Here is a 6000-nt window from a genome sequence, read left to right on the forward strand (position 1 = left end):
AGACGTTAAAAGATGGTACTTGTTGTTACCCTGGATGGTGCTCGACGTTAAGGGGCTAAAACAAGAACTTGTCTGCTCGGAATTAGTGTACTGGTGTACTGTGTCTTAGTGAGGTATTCATATTAAACTGCGGCATGGTATCTTAGTGGGCTAGCACTATAAATCGGCATGTGCCCTGACGAGTACAAGCAGCCACACACACACGTGCATGCACTTCGCTATATAAGTGCACTAATCTTGGAAGAGACGTTAAACCCCATTTCACCTCAAATTACCACACATAAACGACTTTTCCTCTGACATGTATACTTGTCTTCCACCAAGGTGATCAAAGGGGTCCCTGTTTCTGCAATAATATTCCGTTTATCAACCGCCTTGGTTCACTGACAGGCCCTATGCGACTATTAACGAGGCACAGGTGTACCTGAGATGTATCACAACCACACAAAAAATCACCATTTAACACTTGCATCTTTATTTTCAGGATCTGCAAACTGGTTACAGTCCTTGCTCCACTGCACAAGTCACGTGCTATAGCTATCTACCCAATGACAGGCGTCGGAACATTGACCATTGAAACCAGAGCTAGTGAAACAATCCTGAATGACTCTTCGCCAACCCGCGTGAATCTGTTTACCCAAGTCCGTCACCATCAGGCCAACCGACCACATAGTTTGTGCTGACTTATTTTTATGAAAGTTTTTTTGTAAAACACCACGACTGCTCCAGTGAATTAAAATACCATGTGACCGGATATGGTCACACATTTAGTAAAATGCTCGTAAGTCCCAATGTCCTAACAACTAGATTTCAAGTTGTCTCACCATCAAGGAACAGTACATGCCATCTCAATAATCTGTCCTGTCATCACGTACCTCCAGACAGACCCACATGTATTGGAATAAGACTTCATAGAATCCAATAGTATACTTACAGGCTGACATTCGTATATAGTATTCATTCTCGTGTCGGAAGGTTGGCTGTGCTATGACAACTGTTTACATCCTGGAACATATGTTCATGAATAGCATCACAGCTCCCGCTGTTCAGATTATATAAGTATATATTGCATAAAATGTCACTATTTTCAAAAGCGATAAATAAATTAATCTTTGCATGTTTAGTTTGTTTTTCAAATTGTTAATGAGCCTCGTCAATAATTAGGTAAATGGTATCACAAACTGCCAAAATATTTAATTGTGGATGTCATTCTGGTTCTTTGTGGCTGTGGCCTCAGCTATCCCGACCCCCACCACCCATACCACCAGCGACACCGCCCCCGCCCCCACCGACTTTCGCTGATACCAGTGTCTGCTAACACTCGTTATGCATATATGTAATTCATTTCCTCATTGCAATTCATCGGTACGGGATCATTGTGATGTTTGATAGAGACTTGTAGCAGCTGTGTATCAGTTGGTGCAGTTGCATGGTGATGCTGACCCTGTTGTAAGGTCGGTTATGAGGGCGCCGTCATGCCTTTTCATTAATAAAATGAAGGACAGGTAAACTGAAAGTATGAATTATGTTTTCATTTTCTGTATGCTCAATTAATCTCGCCACCAAGCACAAAACGAGTTTCTGCAATTAGTGATGTGTCATTCTACATGCGAAATACGTACTAAATAACACGAGATAACTCCGTCTCAAGAAAATTCTAATAATTTTCGTTTTAAAATTTGTCCTTAGTCTACGCCCTTCTACTTGAGTACATATGCACTCGTGTCATCATGTGTTATGTATTTGACTTTCCTAATATATAAGGGCCAGTCGGGTAGCCTCGTGGTTAAAGCGTTCGCTCGTCACGCCGAAGACCCGGGTTCGATTCCCGACATGGGTACAATGTGTGAAGCCCATTACTGATGTGCCCCGCCGTGATTTCTGGAATATTGCTAAAAGCGGCGTAAAATCATACTCACTCACTCACTCCTAATATATACACGCAGTACAGCCGCTACGAGGAAATAATAGGTATTATCATATACGAATCAAGCACAGCTGTTATAAGGGATGCATTCGTAGTAATACACACAGCACAGCTGTTATAATGGAGGCATTCGTAGTAATACACACAGCACAGCTGTTATAAGGGAGGCATTCGTAGTAATACACACAGCACAGCTGTTATTAGGGAGGCATTCGTAGTAATACAAATAGCACAGCTGTTATTAGAGAGACATTCGTAGTAATACATATCGTGCAGCTATTACGAGGCAGAAACTAAGGTGAGTTAATGATTCATATTTGAGTTGACACAAAAGAAATACTGCTGATGTCCTGGCAAATCTCTCCAAGATACGAACAACAAACATGAAAAGCCTAACAAACATTTATTTTTAATTTTGACCATAATCTCCCTGCTTTTCATTACACTTCACATATCGATGGTGAAGCTTTTCAATTCCAGTGAGGAAGAAGTTTTCTGAAGCCACCCTGAAAACCCATTCACGGCAGCTTTGAGGTCATCGTTGTTGTCACAGCGCTTTCCACGAAGGTGTTCTTTTAGTTCAGGAAACAGGTGGAAGTCACTTTGTGCCAGGTCTGGCGAGTATGAAGGGTGAGGAAGCTCTTTGAACCAACATTATCGCACAGCAGCCTTTGCAAGTCGAGAGATGTGAGAAGAGGCATTGTCATGAAGTAGTACTCCAGCATTCAGCATTCCTAGTCGCATGTTTTGATAGAATCTCTCAGGCGATGCAGCAAATCAACATAGTAGGCGCCGGTAATTTTTGGCACCCAACGAGCAGATATCATATTCATCTGTAAATGTTCATGAATAATAGTTTCAATGGATCCATGGCTTAGACCTGTGTCTTCCTCAAGTTCAGCAATGGTATTACGTCTGTCTGACAGTGTAAGATTTTCTATCTCCTTGACTGAATCTCCATTGATGGAAGTTGAGGGACGTCAAGACCTAAGGTCATCATCATGGCTTTGGGAGTACTTTCTCTAAAGCTAAAAACGTGATGACTCCTCGATATCAGTTATTTCTGTGTCCATTTGGGCCCCTATCACGTTCAACTAGCTGCCCCTTATATACAAAACGGCGTCAAAAGACAATATACACTTGCAATGAACTACTCAAACAATGTACGACGTTGACTAGTTCACTAATTGCCCTTAGTTAAAAGTTAGTCCGGCTTGGAACATTTTGACCAGGCCTGGTATGATTAACAGGACGACCCTCCGCACTGATCTCCCTAGAAAGTCACACATCGTAACAGATAAACTGTAAATTAACAGGGCGAACCTATTACAGCGAGCTTCTTGGCAGGTCACACACATCATAACAGATAAACTGTGATTAACAGGGCGAAGCTATCACAGCGAGCTTCCTGGAAGGTCACACATCATAACAGGTAAACTGTGATTAACAGGGCGAACCTATCACAGCGAGCTTCCTGGAAAGTCACACATCATAACAGGTAAACTGTGATTAACAGGGCGAACCTATCACAGCGAGCTTCCTGGAAGGTCACACATCATAACAGGTAAACTGTGATTAACAGGGCGAACCTATCACAGCGAGCTTCCTGGAAGGTCACACACATCGTAACAGATAAACTGTGATTAACAGGGCGAACCTATTATAGCGAGCTTCTTGGCAGGTCACACACATCGTAACAGATAAACTGTTTTATTAAATACTGGAGCAGGGATATAACTGGAACAATGCAACATGGTCCTGTAACATTGTCTATAATATTAAATACTGGTGAAGGGATATTAAATCAGCGATGCAAGTCTGTCATTCAACACTGTCATGTTACATACAACAGCTCACCGTGCCCCGAAAGTTTGGTTTGTGAAATGTGCCAAATCGTTATATCATTGCTCTATGGGATTTGAAATCATCATGAAGGACTGTAACCGAATGACGTCTCTACAATGAATATATTTGTAGGTAATAAAGACCTCTTGAAACGCAGCTTTTTCAAATACTTACAGATCAGTAAACCCAGCAGAACCATGTCCCCTCTGGCTTGTAAGCTTACATTACATCAATTCTACGAGTGGAAAAGCGGTATTGAGAGTTAAATGCAGGATTTAATTCGTATAATATCATTCATTTTGATTACTCCTCCAAAACTTTAGAAGTTATATTTAAAAAATTATTTCCTACGGGAATAACTAGGGCAATGCCCTGAATTTACGACCTCGATGTTTTTATACGGATCAATGCCGGTAGTACGTGTATGTATATCAGACGCTGCTACGAACAAGTATTTTTCATAATTGTATTTATAACCATAGAAATAGCAGTAAAATACACGACAGTTGCACCATCTCGCATATAGTATTTACAATAACAAATATAGGCATGATTTCTTTCATTGTTTTTAAGAGAAAGTAAGGCTGTGTATTAAATTCAAATATCTTGATTTAAGGTATTGATACGTAAAAGAATGTACGGTAGCTATTCATCATGATGTTCTACTGTAAGGGCACAATTGCTGTATTGTGAGTCATCAAAGCCGGCCAGGTCGAAGATTTGTATCCTATGATGAAACCTAGAAGCATAGGTCGTGGGCGTGTATAATTGTGGCGAAACCCCAATACACATGCCGTCGGAATGTCTTACTCTGATGAAACCCACGAGCACAACTCACTGGCGTGTATCACTGTGATGAAATCCAGAAGCATAGGTCGTAGGGGTGTACCACTGTGATGAAATCCAGAAGCATAGGTCGTAGGCGTGTATCACTGTGATGAAATCCAGAAGCATAGGTCGTAGGCGTGTATCACTGTGATAAAATCCAGAAGCATAGGTCGTAGGCGTGTACCACTGTGATGAAATCCAGAAGCATAGGTCGTAGGCGTGTATCACTGTGATGAAATCCAGAAGCATAGGTCGTAGGCGTGTATCACTGTGATGAAATCCAGAAGCATAGGTCGTAGGCGTGTATCATTGTGATGAAGAAGCATAGGTCGTAGGCGTGTATCACTATGGTAAATCTAGGAGCATAGGTCGTAGGCGTGTATCACTGTGATGAAATCCAGAAGCATAGGTCGTAGGCGTGTATCACTGTGGTAAATCTAGGAGCACAAGTTGTAGGCTTGTACCATATAAGTAACCACTCCCACTTCCCAATCATAAGAACTGTCTTCTGAAAGCAGAGTCCTTTGTACGAGTCCGACTATTTCATCAGTCTGTGTTAATGAATCACTATCAGTCAGTGATGCTACCACGTGTTCGCGAAAAGGTAAGACACTTCTGTCCCACTGGTCGCAACATCACAAACACATATAAGGGCAGGTCACTAGATCACCTCAGATACAAGGAAAAATATGGTATATGTTACATTAGAGAACTTTATTGGACATCTTTTTCGTCATTTGGTTAATGTCGTCCACATTCACCGTTATAACTTTGAAAGCTTTAGGGCGGCCTGGAATGTTGTAACCCTGATCAAAGACCTTTTGAGCAAGATTCATATGACGCTGTTTGGAATCGTCGTAGAAAGACCATGCTCGATTGTACCTGAAAGTACTGACGTGACGAGGACAAAGATTGGAACTGCAGGAATATTGCTCGACGTAAAGGGCCTAATTAGAAAGTTGAAGTAATCTCTCCTGTCACACAATCATGTTAAGAGGTTCTTGTCACTCTGAATCTTTATGCATAGATCAAAATATGAAACAGATGACGCGGTGTCACTGGTCTCTTTTATTTCTAGTTCAGGTGGGTAAATCAGTGGAAGGGAATTGGCTATTTCACTATTATTAAATGGCTTAAGATGATCGATATACCTGACGCTTAAGTTGAACTTCTTTTTCAAAATTACCTTGTTTTGACTTTGCCCATCCGAGCAGAAATTCCGATTCATATGCATAAAGAAACAGATTCACAAGAAGGGGAACACAGTAAGTGTCCATAGGGTGCTTACGTCTTACCTGGCTGTCTTATCCTCACGTTTCAGATATTGTTTTCCCTGTAAAATTTAGATGACATTTCCTCTCATTCTTGCGAAATTGCCGTGAATCTCTAAACTTAGAGAT

General features: G+C 41.3%; 1 protein-coding gene across 1 annotated transcript in view; it reads left to right on the plus strand.

The window, feature by feature from the left end:
* Window positions 1-1493, plus strand: part of LOC139465418 (uncharacterized) — a 38073-nt gene extending 36580 nt beyond the window's left edge. Inside the window, exon 2 of the mRNA XM_071247128.1 lies at window positions 485-1493. The gene's annotated coding sequence lies outside the window, so the exon portion shown is untranslated. The remainder of the gene's footprint in view (window positions 1-484) is intronic.
* The last annotated feature ends 4507 nt before the right edge of the window (window positions 1494-6000 follow it).

This window comes from Haliotis cracherodii, unplaced genomic scaffold (genome assembly GCF_022045235.1).
Source record: "Haliotis cracherodii isolate W230 unplaced genomic scaffold, xgHalCrac1.p SCAF_18, whole genome shotgun sequence".
Taxonomy (NCBI): Eukaryota; Metazoa; Mollusca; class Gastropoda; order Lepetellida; family Haliotidae; genus Haliotis; species Haliotis cracherodii.